Here is a 20,668-nt window from a genome sequence, read left to right on the forward strand (position 1 = left end):
CCCCCTGTGTGTGTGTATATTTATTTGTGTTTGTGAATCTGTGTGTCTTTCTACTTTTAGGCTTCTCAGAAAAATCCTCAGGACTTCCTATATATCTTATAATGTGGAGGAATATTGCAATAAGAAAAATCAGGGGGAACATTCATCTACACTTAAGGAAAATAAAATAGAAAATTGAATAGGAGAAAGGCAGTAAAGATTCAGATAAAATGTGCTTCTGTAAGATTTTCTGAGAATAGATTATAAAGTGTGGATGAAAAGGTTTGGGGGCAGTGGCAGAGTGTGAAGACATTGATATGAATTATGTATTGAATTCTGTGGCCCTTCTTCAAGAAATGTCAGGTAAGTTTGAGATGCTTTTAATTACTTTTTGATAGTTGAGCTATTTCTCAATGAGACATGGCACAGTAATGTCCCAGCTTATAACAGCAAAGAAAGGGGGTAAATATCAGAATGGAGAAAGCAATTTCTCTTTGTAAGGAGTTTCTCTAAGACGGGATATTTATGTGTCCTTACAGACCCAGTAAAGCCCTGGAAATATAGCTCCCTGGAGAATGTTGACCTGAGCACAGAGAGAATGAGTAGATGATTCTCTGTGCCAGATATTTGTTTCCACAATACTCATCAAGATTTTACTTCTGGCAACTGAAGAACAGAATTTATCGTTACTTCTGCTGTCATCAGAGACAAAGGACAAGACTAATTATGATATAGTAAGTGTCTACAAAATTACAGCTACAGGGTGAGTGAAAATAGATTTGTAGCATCAGCAATGACCCAAGATGCTCATAATCTGAATAGGAAGTCACAAGTACATGAGGGGGAAAACTAGGTCCGAAGAGCAGGAGGATTCAAGAAGTCACTCTCAATAGAGAACTTGTGTGCTGGCTTCCTACCCGTATGCTAGGTAAGGAGCATATTCCAGATTAGAGGCTTCAAACTAGTTGTAGGGACAGACCTATCTGAAGGGGAGACTGAAATCTCATTCCTCATGGGGTCACTACAATCTCTTACTGCCCTTGGAACGGGAGATCATGTAGTTGACTCTGAAGATATAGATCTTTAAGGGTAACATAAGATTCCCCACAGGAAGGGTACATGGGACAAGCATGATGAGGTCAGAAATCTTTTATTTTCTCTATCCTTAGGAAGACTTACACCTTCATCATTCTATCAAACCTGAAGTCTGGAAACACCTTGTCTTCCATTTTACCTGTTTCTAGGGATAGACTTGAAAACAAATTTTGCTGATCAGGCATTACTCAAATTCTCTGAGATGGTAGAAGCCCCCAAAATAAAAAGGCCAAGTCTCACTGATAAGGTTCAAGAAAGTTTTAGCTTTTTTCTTCTTTAGAGGAACACCATGCAAAGTTCTGCTTTTTCAACAAAATTGTGGTTGTAATGGCCTAGAGTGTATGCTAAAGATAGGACCCAGGAAGAGAACCACTTTAGTCTAAGCTTGTAGTTGAGCTGCCATGGCAAAAGAGGCTTTCCCATTCTTATGACTTACTTCGTGAGGCAAAGAACAAATAACACTTTAACTCAGAATAATTAGTTAACTAAATTTATCAACTCTCAGAACACACAGCAATGCCTTTGCTTCCCTTCCTTATTTTATTTATCTTCCCACAGAAGCAATACTATTTCAAAAGCTTCTGCAGTCCCTCCTGCAAGCCACCATTTACTCGTGTTACAACAGACCAGTGCCCTCCCCACCTTGAGTGATCCATATTACCTAAAGTCACACATTGATTGGTAGTCATAACCAAAGTTATGGCCCAATGGCCCATAGGCTTTGGAATTATGGAGCTATGTTTATCCTCAAACCCATGCTAAGCTACCACAAAGGCCTGCTTGTATTCTTGTATTTCCAGCAAATGTACTAATAAACCACAGAATTGAATTCTTGATTTATAACTAAGTATACATAATTGTTAGAACATCTGGTTTACAAATAACAAAATCATTCAAATTACTTTTCTAGAACAGTTTAAGTACTAATCATCGTATTTTATAATATTTTCCTGTTTCCACTTATTCAAACAAATTATGTTCTTGTATTTTGAACAATCAAACGCAGTACCAATATCCCAGAGCTTTGATTTTGATCTGTAATTTCTTACCCGTTACTGATATTTTGAACCATACTTTCATATTAAGTTTTTGGTTTTTTTCCCTGTGGTGATTTCCCCTAAGTGATTTGTTCCATTCTATTGTAGTCACCTCAGGATAAAAACTAGTGCCCAGAAGCACTGTGGGAGAATCTATAGAGTTCACTCACTAAGAGTTCTATAGATTGCCAATTGCAAGATTATGCTAGCACCTCAAATTAGGATAAAGAGCTATCCATCACTACAATTGTTCTTTCTCTATGTGTTTGCCTTTTCATTATACTTGTGATTTCAAGGTCAGAATATGGTTATTACAGCTTCTTGTGTGTCCTATTAACCAGATACTACCCATGGTGGAGGAAGAAACTAAAGAAGACATTTCCCCCCTCTAACTCTTTCTTAATTAGAAAGACTAACTGAAAGATGCCATCAATAGGCATTCTGTTTAGAGAAAGTATTCCAGAAGAAAGCTAGTAAAATTCCTAAGGAAAAAAATAAAGAAAAATACAGTATTTGCCTAGCCTAGCCTTGAAATATGTCCTACATTAGCAACTTCCAATGTTGATTCCATTAGAGAGAAATGTATCTGAGACCATGGAGCCAATTATAAAACTATATGATTAGCAGTCAAGCCTTATTTTCTATTATTCATTATCCTCTTCAGTATTCATATATCTGAACTGGAAGTCACCTTAAACCCGATAAATTGTTCTTTTAAAAAATGCCATAACCTTCTTTTCTTTTTCCAAAATGAGAAATACCATTTGCATTAACTATAATATTTATATATTGCATTAGGTATATATATTTAAATGGTTATGGAGATTCAAAAACCATGTAAAATAGTGTATTTTCATTCATGCATTTATTCAACGGTTGCTTAATAATTACTATATGCAAGGCTTTGTTCTAGTTACTGAATGTTTATCAGGGAAAAAAAGCAAAACAAAAATGAAAATGGACAAGAAAGCCTGCCCAAGAGATTCTAGCAAAGAGAACAGTTAATAAACAGTGACCAGTAGCTGCTACTCACCCCTCCTTTGCTGGGGAAACACACTTGCTACATTGACTTGGTTATACAATTTGTTTTAGATAATGAAATGCTAGTTATTACAATAAGTGTTATTTCCAAGCAGAAGCTTCTGTTCTCTTCTGTCCAGACAAAGACAGTTCAACATGGAGTACTCAGAATACATAAGTCACTGAAGAGCCTTAGCCAATTCATGGAAATAAGATAGTTTGTGAGTAATTGATTGAAGTTATTTCTTACCATAGCACTTCAAGCTAAGTAGACTCATTTTGTAAATAATATACTCAGTACAAAGACACGGTGTACTCATGGAAAAGAACAATAACAGAGTAGAATGTGCAAGACAGTTGGTAAGGCTATGTATTATCAAGTACAAGCATTGCCTAGGACCATGAGGGTAGACCCCAGTGAGGAAATGAGACTGTAGTTGCATTCTGAAGAATGCCAAGAGATTTACCATGAGGATGGACAAGCTAGATGCAAGGCCTGCAGGTGAGAAGCTGTTTAGAGACTTTGGCAATATCAATAAGTTTTCTTTGTCTATAAGAAATAAAAGGAAGGTAGCTAGGCTGGGAGGGATAATGGGCAATACAGTATTAAGCCTGGGGCAAGTCATGGAGACATTGCAGACTTTCCCACAAAGGAATGAAAGAAAATATCTTAAAGTTCCATTTCAGCTGTCATTTGCACAGTGTTGTTAAGGAGGAAAGGTAACACAGGGAGACTAGGTGATTTCTGAATAAAACCTAGACCCAAGTATTACCTAGACCAAACGTAAGTGATGGACTCACCAAATACTCTGAACTGTTGCATTTCTGTTTAATAAATGCAAAAGCTATGCATTGATGTGTAGAGTATGGGATGAGAAAAAAAGAACACTGTTCTTCTGTAAAATGGGACAGACTCTGTGACAAGCACAGCATCTGTGCTTGCATTTGCCTTGATTAAAAATAGGTAGGTTTGGATATGTAGGCCAAGCTGGACTTGAATTCACAACTGTACTTCCCCAGCTCTCTGGATGGCAGGATCTCATATGTGCACTTCCACTTCCTGTAATTTCCAGTGGTAGGAGAAGCGTCCATCACTGGTACAACTGCTGACCACTTAGTGTTACAATAAGCTATACCCTTTGGGCCTATGAAGCACAAAGTGCTTCCACATCACTAGTGGCAATGGACCACAGCCAGAGAAGTTCATGAAAGGTGAGTAATTTTATCATGGAATTAGATATTATGTGTCATATGTTAGGACACAACATTTGAAATAGCTGTATCATTTTCATGATGTTTTTGTATACTGTGTTTCCAGCTAAATGAACAAATAACCCCCAAATAAATTTATGCTTAATTCTCTTTTGGAAGAAATTGTAGCACTGAATATTTCATTACATAAAGATGTAAATATATATGGAATACATACAAAATCTTGTTACATTCATGATTCTGGTAGTCTTAATGATCTTATAAGGTAAAAAATTAGAGACAATGATACAAAAAAATACCATGGCTCATCTTCTATTTCAAGGTTTTCTTTCTGTTTTTGTTGTTGTTTTTGTTGTACATGTTGTTTTGTTGCATGGATGTTCAGGAATATTGTGAATAAATGACTTTAATATGATATTGGTATCATGTAGAAAGACAATTTGCTTTTAGTATTTTATTCTTCTAGAATTACCTTTGATGTTTTAAATTTAAAGTTTTATTTTTCATTAGTTTTATATTGTATTTATATAACATCTACTCCTTGCTGTTCCCCCTCCAACTCTTTCTGTATCCTTAGACTCTCTCTCAAATTCATGGCCACAGAGAAACACACACACACACACACACACACACACACACACACACACACACAGAGTTAATGTATTAATGTCTATTTACTATTGCTCATATGTATATGTGTTAAGGCTGACCACTTGAGAGTGCATGATTCTCCCTCTCAAGCAGCCATTAATTTCTTTTAATGCTTCCTGTAAGGCTAGAGCCTTGTGAGAATTTCTTTGTCATTGTTGGCATGTCCATTATTGCTGGCATTATGCATGTCTTGTTTAGGAGGCTGTGTTGTTGAGATTTATGGCGTCAACTTATTTGTCATATATAGAGAACATAATCAATCCAGTATCAGTGCTTCCTATTCATCTGGCTCTTACAATTTTCCAACCACTCTTCTGTGACTTTCCCTGATTCTTGTAGAATTTGTGCTGTATATGTGTCAGTTGGAGCTGGGTACATCAGGGTCACATATTTTCTTCTGTCTCTTATCAGTTATGGATCTCTGTAATTGTCTTCATCTGTTGAAAAAAATATTTCTTTGATGGGACATGAGTGCCACAATTATTTGTAGGCATAAGGATACACCAAGCCATGGGTAGTTGACTAGGCTTATAGTACCAGACACAAATTCCCTTGTATGGGGTGGGCTTTTCGTCAAATTAGACAGCTGTTGGCTACTCCCAAGATAAAAGGGCCATTGTTGCACCACTGATTATATCTTACCAAGCTGGTCATTTGGAGGCTTTACAGCTGGCTTAAGACTTTTCATTTTATTCCTTGGCAGTTTGCATGGCACTATCAGATACTATAAAAGGCAGGCCTCAAGGAGGCAACTTACAGGTCAGTTCCAGCTCCATTCTTACAAGTCTTCAGTCTAAAAATAGAATGAGAGATGTTTTCAAGGAGTAGCTACTTACATTCAATTCTGTATGACAACCAAGGGCAATGGCAGTAGTCTATATTGGTGGGAGAGTCTCAGGGATGTCCTGATCAACAACCTCAAGAAAGATTTCTCGTGCTTAGAACTGGAATTATGAGAGTAGATGATTTTTGCATTATCACCATGTGTGATGCAACTCCATTTAAACACACATTTGTAGATGCATACATATGCTATACCAATGGAATGTGCAAAGCGCTATGATTTCACACCCAAGTGTGCTGAGATAAATGACACATATTCAGAGAAAATGATTTTTGCAAGATTTCCCTGTAAATCCTTCTGAATGGAAGTGAAGAGAAAGAGCTGTGACACATTTAAAAACAAACCATACATGTAAAAGAGAAGTCATAATTGAAACATCATCTACCAAAGTGTCTTCTGAACTAACAAGAGTTTTGATACTTGAGGGCACAGTAGTTTTCTCCTTTCAAATATACTGCCATATATAGTGAACAAGACAGTGATAGTACCAGCAATTTAAACTTTCTGTTTGTAAGTATTAGTTTAGAGATGATTGTCTTACTTCAGAATTCTTTGTAATTTGTAGTCTAGGCATGATGATGTTTACTTCAGAATGGGTGTCAGTTGAAGTATGATTGCTTGGCTTAGCCCATCATAATTGTTCATACTCATAGGTTGCAGTGTGGCATTCTAATAATACATGTACAAAATGTGTAATGATCAGATCAAGATAATTAGGATTTTCATCAGGTCAAATGTGTCTCTGCTGAGAAGCTTTGAGGCCCCCTCTGTTAGCTGTGTTGGAGTGTGCACTAAACAGTTGTCCAACAGTTGTATGGAGCTGTAGAATATCAGACGCTACTCTTCTAACCCTTCTGAAGCTGTGCACCTGATGGCCTCCCTCTCATTTTCTTCTGCTAAACCTTTCTGGGTTCTTGCTAGCTACTACTCTATGTTAAGTTTCTGTTTAAAAGATTTTCCATATATAAGTGAAACTAAACCATGTTTTTTATTCTTTATCTGTATGATTTGTATTATATGAGGTTGCTGTTCTTTAGTTGCATTCATATTGCTCTGAGTAATATAATTTCATTCCTTCTGTGGCTGAATAATACTCCATTGAATTTATGCACCATACTTCTTTATCTCCTCAACCACTGTTAGGTATCTAAATTGATCTCCATACTATAGGTATCTATGAATAGCAGTGCAATACATGCAAAAATATTATATACCCATCTCTTTTCATTGAAAGGAAATAGGGATTGCCCATGAAATGGGAAAGTGAAATGAATGGATGGATCATGAAGTCAGTTCACTTCCACTTTTCAGAAAACCCTTCATACTTTTCCCCATAATAACTGCACTAGTTTATCTTTCCATCAGCAATGTATGGGAATCCATTTTCTGAAACCTCTCCAGCATTTGTTTAGACTGACTGCTTGCTAATAGCCACCCACATATGGTAAGTCATATTGAGTGTTTCATTTATATTTCTCTATACCAGTGCTCTTAAACATTTTCTAGTGTTCTGTTTGTTTATCTCTATATTTTATCTTTTTTGGTAAATGCCTATTTTGGTCACTTTAAGATTTAAAAATTAAATTATGAATATTTGTCTGGTTTTGATTTATTTACTGTTGAGATATTGAAATCCATATGTATTCCTGTCTGTCAGATGAGCTGTTTACAAATAGAGTCTCCCATTTGGTCAGTTTGCCTCTCCATCCTGCTTATTTTTTCCTAGACAGATACTTCATTTGATATATTCTTGTCAGTTTATACAATGCCTTAGTGTCATATCCAAAAGTGTCCAGAAATGTATCTCCAGTTTTTTCCCAGGAGTTTCATATTTTCTTTTCTTCTATGTATGTCTTTGATTCATTTTCATTTAATTTTGACACAGTGTGAGAAACAGATATCCTGTTCAGTCTTCTGTATCAGACCATCCAGATTTTATTAGGGCAGTGGCCAGAGGCTTTCCCATTTTAGTGTATGCTCTCAATTGTCCATGCCTGCTGATTGGGGATTCTCTCTCTTTTCCCATTGGCCTGTTTTATGGCGATAGCCTGCTACTTTAAAGCTATAGCTTTGTATAAGATTGCCTCCAGCTTCATTTTTCCTTTTCAGGATTTCTTGACTTATTTTACAGTTTTTTATGTCTTTAAACAGTTTCAACGAACGATTTATATTTTTTGTTTGTCTGTTTGTTTTTTTTTTTTTTACTTCTGCCAATAAAGGAATTTCCACTTGGCTAGGGATTGCACAGGATACACAGATAACTTTGGCTACTAACAAGTCATATTTTTCGAAAATGATAACATTTGAACAGGAGTGATGCTTTAGTGCTTTAGAGAACTCCTTGGCCTTCTACAGTGGACCTGAGTTCAATTCTCAGCCTCCACATGGCAGCTTACAAGCATCTGGATCTTCAGTTAGAGGGCATCTTATACCATTTTCTGGCCTCCATTGGCACAGGACATGCACGCGTACACAGAGATTCATGCAAGCAAAACAAATAGAAATGAAGATCTTTTGAAAAGTTAAGAAAAATATTTAAGAAATCTTTTAACAACTATTTTCTTTATACCCCTACCATTACCTCTCCTAAGCTTGTCTCTGTTTCTATGATGAATTACACTGCACTCTAACTGAAGGTAACACCAGAATTTTGCCAGGAATACTAGGTAAATTGTGTAAGGGGTCCCCTTGGAGTCAGCACAGAACATAACAAACAATATTTTTTTTTTTAGCACAAAGGAGATTTATTACCCAGGAGGGACAATGGAGGAGTTGCTTCTTGATCAATCAAAGAAAGGCACAGGTGGTTTTTTTTTAGGAGTTTGTTTTTAAGGAGAAAATGGGAAGTCTGTATTAGGATGAGTTGGTAAATCCTGATTGGACATGTTAGTCAAATAATGAATTTTGATTGTTGGACCTTGCTGTTTTGATAGCTAGACCTTGATGTTCAGTTTTGGGTATACGTCAGTAGCCAAAAAAGGAAATAGACCTTGGGGGCTAGCTTTAGGAATATAATCTGACAGTTTAGCAAGCAAGAGGAAAGGGGAAATGACAAGCCTGCAGGTGCCATGTTTTCCATGCGTGGGCCTGTTATCGAATCCTTCAAACACATTTGTTATTAGTTGGAATACAGAAAATACTGAATAAGGTAGTTGTCAAGATAGGAAAGACGAGAGGTGCAGATTGAATGTGTCTGCTTCAGTATATATAAGGAAATTATAAGCTGATATTTGCACATAAAATGAAGTTCTTTTTTATTAGATATTTTCTTTATTTACATTTCAAATGATACCCCCTTTCCCAGTTTCCCCTTCAGAAAAAAAATATTTCCTCTCCCCCTTCTCCCTCTGCTCTCCAACCCACACCCTCCTGCTTCCTGGTCCTGGCATTTACCTCCACTGGGGCATAGAGCCTTCAAAGGACCAAGGGCCTCTCCTCCCATTGGTGACCGACTATGTATCCACTGTTACATATGCAGCTGGAGCTATGAGTCCTACCATATGTACTCTTTGGTTGGTGGTTTAATCCCTGGGAAATTTGGGGGTACTGGTTAGTTCATATTGTTGTTCCTCCTATGGGGCTGCAAAACTCTTCAGCTCCTTGGGTCCTTCCTCTAGCTCCTTCATCGGGGATCCTGTGCTCAGTCCAATGGATGGCTGTGAGCCTCTCCTGTATTAGTCAGGCATTGGCAGAACCTCTCAGGAGACAGCTATATCAGGCTGCTGTTGGCCAGCAGCACTTGCTGGCATCCACAAGTGTCAAGGTTTGGAGATTGTATATGGGAAGGATTCCAAAGTGGGGCAGTCTCTGGATTGTCCTTCCTTCAGTCTCTGCTCCATACATTGTTTCTACAACTCCTTCCATGGGTATTTTGTTCACCCTTCTAAGAAAGATTGAAGTATCCACACTTTGGTCTTCCTTCTTGAGTTTCTTGTGGTTTGGAGATTGTATCTTGGGTATTCTGACCTTCTGGGCTGATATCCACTTATCAGAGAGTGTCATGTGTGTTCTTTTGGGATTGGGTTACCTCACTCACGATGATATTCTCCAGATCCATCCATTTCCTTAAGAATTTCATAAATTCATTGTTTTTAATAACTGAGTAGTATTCCATTGTATAAATGTACCACATTTTCTGTATCCACTCCTCAGTTGAGGGACATCTGGGTTCTTTCCAGCTTCTGGCTATTATAAATAGGCTGCTATGAACATAATGGAGCATATGCCCTTATTACATGTTGGCATATCTTTTGAGTATATGCCCAAGAGTGGTATAGCTGGGTTCTCAGGTAGTACTATGCCCAATTTCCCGAGGAACTGCCAAACTGATTGCTAGAGTAGTTGTAACAACTTGCAATCCCACCAGCAATGAAGGAGTGTTCCTCTTTCTCCACATCCTTGCCAACATCTACTGTCACCTGAGTTTTTGATCCTAGCCATACTGACTGGTGTGAGGTGGAATCTCAGGGTTGTTTTGATTTGCATTTTCCTGATGACTAAGGATATTAAACATTTCTTTAGGTGCTTCTCAGCCATTCCATATTTGTCAGTTGATAATACTTTGTTTAGCTCTGTACCCCATTTTTAATAGGGTTATTTGGTTCTCTGGAGTCTACCTCCTTCAGGTTTTTGGATATATTGGATATTAGTCCTCTATTGGATATACAATTGGTAAAGATCTTTTCCCAATCGGTTTGTACTATGGACAGTGTCCTGACTTATAGAAGCTTTGCAATTTATGAGGTGCCATTTACCAATTCTTCATCTTAGAGCATAAGCTATTAGTGTTCTGTTCAGGAAAATTTCCCCTGTGCCCATATACTCGAGGCTCTTTCCCCACTTTCTTTTCTATTAGTTTCAGTGAATCTGTTTTTATGTGGAGGTTCTTGATCCACTTGGACTTGAGCTTTGTACAAGGAGAAAGGAATGGATCAATTTGCATTATTCTACATACTAACCACCAGTTGAGCCAGCACCATTTGTTGAAAATGCTTTTTTTTTCTTTTTACCACTGTATGATTTTAGCTCCTTTGTTAAAGATAAAGTGACCATAGGTGTATGGGTTCATTTCTGAGTCTTCAATTCTATTCTATTGATCTACCTGCCTGTCACAGTACCAATACCATGCATATTTTATCACAAATGCTCTGGAGTACAGCTTAAGGTCAGGGATGGTGATTCCACCAGAAGTTTTTTTATTGTTGAGAATAATTTTCTCTATCCTAGGTTTTTTGTTATTCTAGATAAATTTGAAAATTGCTGTTTTCAACTCCATGAAGAATTGAGTTGGAATTTTGATGGTGATTGCATTGAATCTGTAGATTGCTTTTGTCAAGATGGCCATTTTTACTCTCTTGGAGGACAGATCAAGCAAATGCAGTTTTAATAAACATATTTAAGGGTAATAGATAAACTTGGGGACATGATTGTAATACATCTTGGATGTTTCTCTGTTAACAACAAAAAGCAAAGCTTCATGTTATCTCAGTTTTGCCTGTGTTTGTGTAATTTTGCTTTCCATTCCTTCCATCAGGGGTCACCTGTTTCCTGTCTGTGAATCTGATTTACTTAATTAACAGATTGTGACAGATGACATGGTAGATTTCTAATGGAATATCTGTACATCCCTTTCTTCTTTGAAACAATATTTTTAAATCTTATTTTATGTCTATAAATGGTTTACCAGCATGTATGTGAATCCAGGTACATGCCTGTTGCATATAGTAGTCAGAAGAGGATCCTCTGGAACTGTAGTTTCAGATGGTTGTGAGCATTATTGTGGTGCTGAGAATTGAACCAGTTCCTCTGCAAACAGAAAACAAACAATCAAACAAAACAACAATATCAACAACAAAAACAAAGGGCTCACTTACTCATCTTCCCATTCATTTGTTTCTCTTATATTCTTTCAAAGTCTTTCAAAGAGTTGCTCTAAAAATTCCATAACATCTCGTCTAATCTTTGGAGCATAATGTTAAATAAGTAATAAAATCAAGCCACTGTAATAGATAACCATGTGTCAGTGGTCTAAGATCTACAAGCCTGCAATTTTATTGAATGCAGTTTCAAATGTTACTCATATAGCACCAGGAGAGGACCCACACTGGCATTACACACAACCATGAGTTAGGAGAAAAGTACTGTTTTATACCACCCTGTTTTGAAGAGTCCTGTTAAATGGCGTTAACCATTGATGAGTATTTCAACAATAATATTGATTACAATTAGTAGACTCTTGATACAGATGGACTAGTGAGCTTAGGAACTAAACCTTATGAGCACTGTAATGCTAATTATGTCATAGACAATATACGTACTATTTTTATTTACTAACTTTGCTTGGAGGTTAAACTACAATCTGACTATATTGTTGAAATATATTAATATACTCAAAATTTTTAAACAATATGATATTTTGAGAAGATGATATGACCATATTTCTATTTTGTTGAACACATAAGGCCTAACATGGTCATTCCATGTTTGCAAATGTGGAAATTTTAAGCCCCATACTTCTTCCCTCACTCTTTTAATAATAATAATAAAACATAATGATCAGGTTGAAAATATTAGTCCTGAATGTTCTCCATCTAAGCAAACTTCAAATCTAATCAGAGATGCATTGGTTCCCTTGTAATGGTCCTGTCATTTAATTAATGTATGAGTGGGCCTATCTTACCGGGTAAGACAGTAATGGCATTCATAGCTCTGACAGTTGGATAAAACTATTAATGTCTTTTTCCCTTCTCCCAGTAGTCTCCTAATACCTGCTAGCACTTTGAAAGGTAAGTAGTAGTAATAAAGCTTCCAATCAATTTCAGCTTGATCAATATACTTTCCAATCAAGATGTATGTTGTGTCTTCAGCAATAATTTCTTATCACTTCATTTTGTTGTGTAATTGAGAGGAATGTCATGCATCTGCATTTGGAGGATATGACTATTGATTAGTTAAACTGACTAAGCACCAACATGCCCTTTCAAAATATTTGTTTATATCCTTATACAAAGTCTACTGTCAGTCTTAATCAAAAAAGCCTCTCTTTGCAGTTGTTGGTGGATGAGAATAGTGCACCAAATGCTAGTAATGAATGATGATTGAGGGAGTTTTCATAAATATTGCACTTACTGTCCTATCTGAAGACTAAAGGTGCATTGAAAAAGAGGAAGCAGGAAGAATGTAAGGGCCAGACGATGGGAAGAAGAATTCGAAGGAGCATGTCTTTTGGGCATGACAGCAATTACAATCTCAAACTCTGAATAGCTGTGGATATTAACACTAGACTGCATAAGACTGACCCTGCCAACAGGAAATTGTAGATGTGGAGAAGTTATGAAGCCTCCCTAGCGTACCCCTCACACACAAACTGTTCAACTGTTGCCTACTAACAGGTTCTCAGAGCAGAAGTCTTTCTCTTCAGTTGTTTACCAAGAGGGAAGCCAACTAAACCTCTGTAGATAGTTCTAAACTTGCAGTTATTTGTATGGCCGTTTTAAATACAATGAGCCCCAAAGCAAAACAAAACAAAACATTATTGTGAGAAAGAGATTTATAGGAAAAAGAGAGGTTGACAAGGGGAGGAACAGAAAAATATAGGGCTGAGGGAGAGTAATCAGAAATGTTTTCATTGTATTTTAGATGTATTAGATCTTTCTTGAAGAAGTAATTTAATTTAAAATCTATAATGGTTGAATAATCAATTCTATGTATTTTCTGTATACATTCACATGACACATATGTGGGCATGTACACATGCCAGCCAGCACACACACAACAAACACATACCCCCATACACACACACACACACACACACACACACACACATCTATTTAAAACTACAAGTACTCCATTAGGCAAACAAAAAAGTAATTTCTTCTGCTTATAGATAGAAATGTAGAATTTAATTTTATTTATGTTATCTATATTATCTTCCAAGGACATATAAGGTCATATAACTTAAAAAACAGCTAGTGTCACAAGAATTAAAAGATGAAATTTCTTGCAAAGCTTTTTGAAGGACAATAATTTCTTTCTTAAATTGTATGCACTACCTCTTAGAGACAAACACATTATTTCTAGCTTTTGTTTGTTTGGTCTACTGTCAAAATCTTCATCTTTCTATATCATCTATGTACTAGAAATACATATTTTATTGTTTTACTAAATGAACTAAACTCAGTCTATTTTGGTAAAATAAAAATTAGTACAAGCTTTAGGGGTTGTTACTTAATCATAAGAATACCTAGGGCATGGCACAGTGTAGCCATTTGTGTTCTGTGGTGACAACCATGTGAATAGATGGCCTTTTGGAAATGAAATAGAGACTCAAGAAATTCTGAGGCAGACTAGGCTCTTCTTTCTAATGATCAAACAGCTAAAACCATAAACAGTAATGTGGAAATTGAGCAGGTCTTTGCCAGCAATCTTACAAGGAACATATAAAAACCAAGGATGTATACCATATCATGGGACCTCTGATTTTTCTTGCTTTAAATGATATCCCAAGATAAAGCTCCTACTCTTTTTTCTGTAGCACTTAACACCCAGTTGAGGGCCCATTAATGCAAATGAAATATAAATATTGAAACTATAATGGAGTATCACTCTCCTATCCTAGTGATAAAGCCTCTGGTGTTTATGCAAAATGACACCATCTCTCAAATCAAAGGTATCAGAGGATGCCAAGTTGAAGAGCTGAAGGGTTTAACTTTAATCTGAAAATACCTAGCATCAGTTCCTTGATGGGAAGTCCTATTCAGATCGTTACGTTGCAGACACATATGCCTTCCCAGTAATAAAGCATATGTATTTCTTCAGAAGAGTCCCAGATAAAAATATGATATGCTCAGAAAAATTTTTAACAAATCGAATTTAGACATAGGACATGTTCTAGGCATACATTTCAAGCATCTGTGGTTTATTTCCATTAATCATTCACTGTGGGAACTTCTGACAGCATTGACATAAGAAAAAGGTAAAGTGAGTATTTCTCAGAAATTGGAAGAGGCCAACTGGAGAGTTTATAAGGGAAGACACCTTAAAGTCAGCCCTCTCACTGATTCAGTCTAGTGGTTTAAGGTATTTTTCATGTCACAATGGTAGCATAAGAAAAAAGGCTGGACTTTTTCAATTGATGGAGGAGAACTTAGAGTCTTATATTCCAAGGAATACCAACTCAAAATTCTGCTAAAATTCATTAAGCAGTGCATCAGTTAGAATAGAGTTACTTGCAGATATGATAGCAGAGAGACAATGATCTGGGGATCCATAGATATCTCATAGGAAGCATTCATCTGAGTAGCATCAGGACATGCTTATGAGGAAGATACCAGTGCTGGAGCAGGAATAATAGAAGAAACAATAGGGGTTTGCCATAGTTTCTTTTACACATAATAGGTGGAAAGAACTATAGTGCATAGATTATTGGATAGAGCTCTCAAAATGGTAGTACCTAAATAGAATGCACCAGTAGTCCTAAACCAAGATCTGCCTATGTTCTGCTGAAAAGAACATGAAAGCAAGCAAGAAAAGGATGAAAAATTCAAATAACTGTATTACATATCACAAGAAAACCCCAAACTATTTAAAATAATATTCTAAATCCACTGGAACTAAAGAAAGAGCAGCATCAACAACTGTATAGCGCCCAATTACAACATTCTAGGCAGTCTGCCTTTATGATACAACACTTGTCTGTAATGCCTGAAGCCATGGGTTAACTCCTCAGTGTGTACATGTGCACATGCATGCATGTGCACACACACACACAAGTGCACATACATACACACAATACATATAAAAATTAAGTAAGTTGGATCCCTAATAAGAATAAAATTAGATAAGAATAACAGAGCTACAAAAAATAGAGAAAATTTAATTTGTATGGAAATATTTTAAGTTTTCATTTAAAACTGTTTCAGATGCTCAAAAGCATGAGCAAAGTGTGAATAGTAGAAGCAGATACCATACACGAGGCATATAAATATTCATCTATCCATGTATAAAATACCTAGTGCATACTGCTTCAGACAAAAATCATATTGATTAGGATGACAGAAAATTAAACACTGGAGAAAAATTATTTACCAGTAATAATCATCAAATAATAAGAACCTCGGCAGTGGTGGCGCATACCTCCCAGCACTTGGGAGGCAGAGTCAGGTGAATTTCTGAGTTTGAGGCCAGCCTGGTCTACAGAGTGAGTTCCAGGACAACCAGGGCTACACAGAGAAATCCTATGTCGAAAAACCAAAAATAAATAAATAAATAAATAAATAAATAAATAAATACTAGCTGAATTTTCTCCAAATTTGATACTATAAAGTCTGAAACTCGATGGAGTTCAAAGAGAAGTCATATACATCAGACTATTCTAAGATATCTCATAAGCAATCTGCCTAAAGCAATTGCAAATATGTATTTTTTAATTGTTTGAGCAAGACACACAGTATGTACAGAGGATCAAAGGCAGAAAAAGGAGCAAATATAGCTGTAGACATAATGCAGCCTACAATACAGAGGAGTGTCATATTGCGATTCAAGGGCAGGAATGAGTAATGCCCAAGAAATGTGATTGACACAATTAAGAATAAAATGAAAATTTTTTTTTAGTGGAAAAGCTAAAAAATCAAAGCAAAAAGTCTACTGTCTGTAACTGGTAATAAGAATTTTTAAAGAACTTTAGTAAGAACAACAAAAGCTGGTCAGACCACCCAGTGCTCCCAGGGACGACATCACCAACCAAGGAGTGTACAGGGAGAGATCTGTGACTCCAGATACATAGGAAGCAGAGGATAGCCTTGTCTGACATCAATGGGAGGGGAGGCCCTTGGTCCTGTGAAGGATTTTTGCCCCAGCATAGGGGGATAATAGAGGGGTGGGGTGGGAGATGGTAGGTGTGTGTGGGAACACCCTCATAGAGGCAAAGTGGAGGGAGGAGAGGTCAGTTGTGGGATGAGAGCTTATTGAGAGGTAACCAGGAAATGACATAACATTTGAGATGTAATCAAATGTAATAATAAATCCAAAGAAAAAGGACTTCAACAGAAATATCAGTGATAATAAATGAAAACTAGATCAAAATAGAGGATTGAAATAATCATACCTATTTTATATATGTATGAAATTCTCAAAAAAAATTTAAGGAGAAGGCAACTCATTTTTGCCACCTCTACTTGATACTATAGTAGAAGTTCTAACCAGCATAGCAGAACAAGGAAAAGAATGAATACCCTAATATGATATTATGAAACAGTACACCTGGCTTTGTTCACAAACCACATGTCCTTTTATATGTGTGCTATCAAGGAATTAGTAAACAATTACTAGATTTGAAAAGTGAGTTTAGTAGGTTGAAAGAAACCCAAATCATTATCACATATCTAATTTCCTGTTTCTAAGGTGATTAATTAACAAGTGAATTTAAATTTGAAGTCACATGCTTTTTATAACAAGATAAAAATATAACCAAAGTATTTTATATGTATGTATAAAAGAAAGAGAGAGGAAATACTATCTCAAGGAAAATAATTGTTTAGTATAACTAATATACATTAATAATAAAATGGAGTAAAATGGAAAGCATTAACTGTAAATATTTGTATACTCCTTTGGATTTATTTATTTTTATTTTATGTGTATAGATGGTTCCATGTATTTTAGTGTATCATATATCTAGAGTTCCACAGAGGCTGTAAGAGGTAATTTGAGCCATTCAATTGATGTTGTGGGTGGTTTTTAGTTGCCCTTTGGGTTTGGGGAATCACCAGTACCATCTTTCCAGACCCCTAACTAATAAATTTGATGGAATATTGTCCAAGCTTATATAGTAAAAATGGACTGATGTGGCAAACTCAGTGGTTATAAATAACTTTGGTGATATTAAGTCTCTCCAATTTAATCTGCAGGAGGAATTAATTCAATCAAATCCTTGGAAACTACTCAATGATTTTGAGATTTATGTGAAACTGCAAAAAAAAAAAAGTACAATTGAGATATTTTTAAACAGAAAACCTCTTTCACATACACACGCAACACACACTTCCTGATTTCATATTTCTCTCCATAGTTAAAATCATCAGCAGAGCAGAATGGGCATTGTAATATTAGGTCCTAAATCTCACAAAGGCATCATCTGAGGACCAAGTGTTCCAATGCCTGAAACTATATTGGTCATTTGTCATTCAAACCATCACATGTCATCATGAAAATTGGAGTAACAAGGCAGCAAACAAATACTTGCCAAACATACATGAAAACCTGAGATTGACTCCCAGAACTACAAGCCTTGGTTGGGATCAATGCATCTTTCCTACTTGGAATGTGTAAAAGATCATAACAGTTCAAAAAGAGACAACACGACACAAAGTATCAACTACAAAATGGTCACAAGTTTACATATACCCTTGAGTAATGAGGACTCTTTATGGTCAATAGTAGCCATTAGAGAAAGGCAACTTAAATCACAATATAACAACAATATAATAACAATATTTCTGGGATGATACTTGGAGCCCACATAATCATAGATGCAATTATTCAGCCATGACCACAAATAATGCATAACTGAGTGGATGTGGTTATATTGAAATAAAATTTATTAGTGATTACTAAGTGGAAAATTTCATAAAGTTCAGTTTTTACCTTTTCTTAATAAAAAGTATGAGACACAATTCCTAACTCATAAGAAGTACTGAAGCAGATGGCAAGCCAGATTCAGCCAGTAGAACATAGTTTATAGATCCTAGTTTATAGATGTGCAGTGATAATTCATGTGGCAATTTAAAATAATCCAACTAGTTTGAAAAGTATTCAGCAGTTTCTTAAAGCATTAACTATGCATGTGTCATTTTATTCAGCTCTTTTATTTTACATGTTTATCCTAGAGGAAAAGCTGGCCATGACCACATAAAGACCTAACTATTGCTTGCAAACTGGAAACAACTCAAACGTTAATCAGCATATGGATAGTAATGTGAATAGATGGTATATATAAGAAATAGAATATCAGCCATATGGAGAAAGAAGCTCTTAATATACAACAGAGAATGTCTCTTAGATAACTATGCTCTGTTACACAAGGTGGATGGTTTTGTTTATAGTAAATTCTACTTATGGGGCTTAGTTCAAGAAAGAAGAAATACCCTAGGTAGGTGAGAGAGGGACTGATTAGAAAGGGCCACAGGGATGACCCTTTTGTCAGGGATGAAAACATTGATTACACAGTGTCAATGGTGACGATTTCAAGGTAAATACAGATCATCCACAATGGTAATGATTTCAAAGAAAGCATAGTTCTTGCACACAAAGATAATAAACTTTAAATATCTAAGCTTCATTTTGGAACAATTAAACCTCAATGACAGTGTAGGAAATCTGTCCTCAACAACAATTTTATAAACTTTTATGTCTTATTCTAAACTGAAATTGATGGGAGTCCCTCTAGGACAATTCCTTTTTAAAGCCTGCCTCCAATTAAACAAGAGTGAGCTTAATTCCTTAATTCTTTCAATAGCACACTAGGATTTAGTAAACAGCTCAGGGACATACTTAGATAGTGAAGCAGAGAGTAGGTAACCACATGCATTTCTACATAGAAGAAGGAATGCATGACATGAAATACATAATATATATTGTGTATACAGCACTTAAACATTTGCATGATTATGTAAAAGCCCAGAAATCTAAGAATCAAGAATTGACCTTTCTTCCTTTCTAATTTGAATATCAGTTTTGACTTTCCCAGTGTTGTGTTAATAAATGATATAAAAATGTGGCTTGTGTATTATACCACTTGAATCAGTCCAGAGAACTGAGAAATGATGTTGCTCAACTCCTCCTTCAGTTGATAAGGAGACAAGTACAGGAAAGAAAAACATCATTGTATCTTCTTTCAATTAGTGTCTTCCACATGCCAATCAGATATCCATAAAGGTTATGAGCAAGGTGCAGTAGACATACTTATTTAGATTTACCACAGTAAGTATGCAACTCCATAAAGAGCTCAGTGATCAATGTCACAATTTTCTTTCCTGTGCACATAAGGAAGTTGTTAATGCACATAGATGCACACACATGTACATACACACACACACACACAAATACACACAAACACACACGAATGCTGTACAGAGTGAGCCATAGTGCAAAAGATTTATCTGCAAGGCTCTATATAAAATAGTTTGATGGACACCCATAAATGAACACATTGACCTTAAAGGTCAATAAGTATGGTTTACAATTTAGTTATAGGCATACTGAGAGCAATTCTAAAAAAAAAAAAAAAAAGAACAGAATGCAGTGTTTTCTGTTTTTCACATAACAACTTAAATTCACTACTGATTTAAAAAGGTTAAAATAAGTTCAGATATTATTGCTTTCATCTTACTGGTGAGTCCCAGGTGGCAAATCTGAAGCAAAATTGATGCACAAAGCCATATTAGTCTCATGTGCTTCTGCCTTGTAAAACTTATAACCCAACACAGTATTACTTCACAAACAAATGCTTTGCAAGGTTATCTCTTTTTGTTTTTTGCCTGTTTTACCTTGAAGCTCCTTTATTCCTAAGCTTTCATGGAACATTCTGAATATTACTCTGTGAACACAATTAAGGGTCACACAGATGATATAAAGAGTAGAGGGTGAGGAAATAATTTTAGTTTCTCTTTCATGGGCAACAAGTTGATTTGTAGTCTACTATTCAATTCTGCAACATGGAGCTTAAGGACAAGGGGAAAGTGCAATGACTGTTTTGTATGATGAAAAGGAGAAGAGAAGAGAGGGGAAGGAGGAGGAAGAGCAAGGGTAGAGGGAGAGTTACAGAGAGACTGGT

The sequence above is a fragment of the Mastomys coucha genome, unplaced genomic scaffold, assembly GCF_008632895.1.
Source record: "Mastomys coucha isolate ucsf_1 unplaced genomic scaffold, UCSF_Mcou_1 pScaffold6, whole genome shotgun sequence".
Taxonomy (NCBI): Eukaryota; Metazoa; Chordata; class Mammalia; order Rodentia; family Muridae; genus Mastomys; species Mastomys coucha.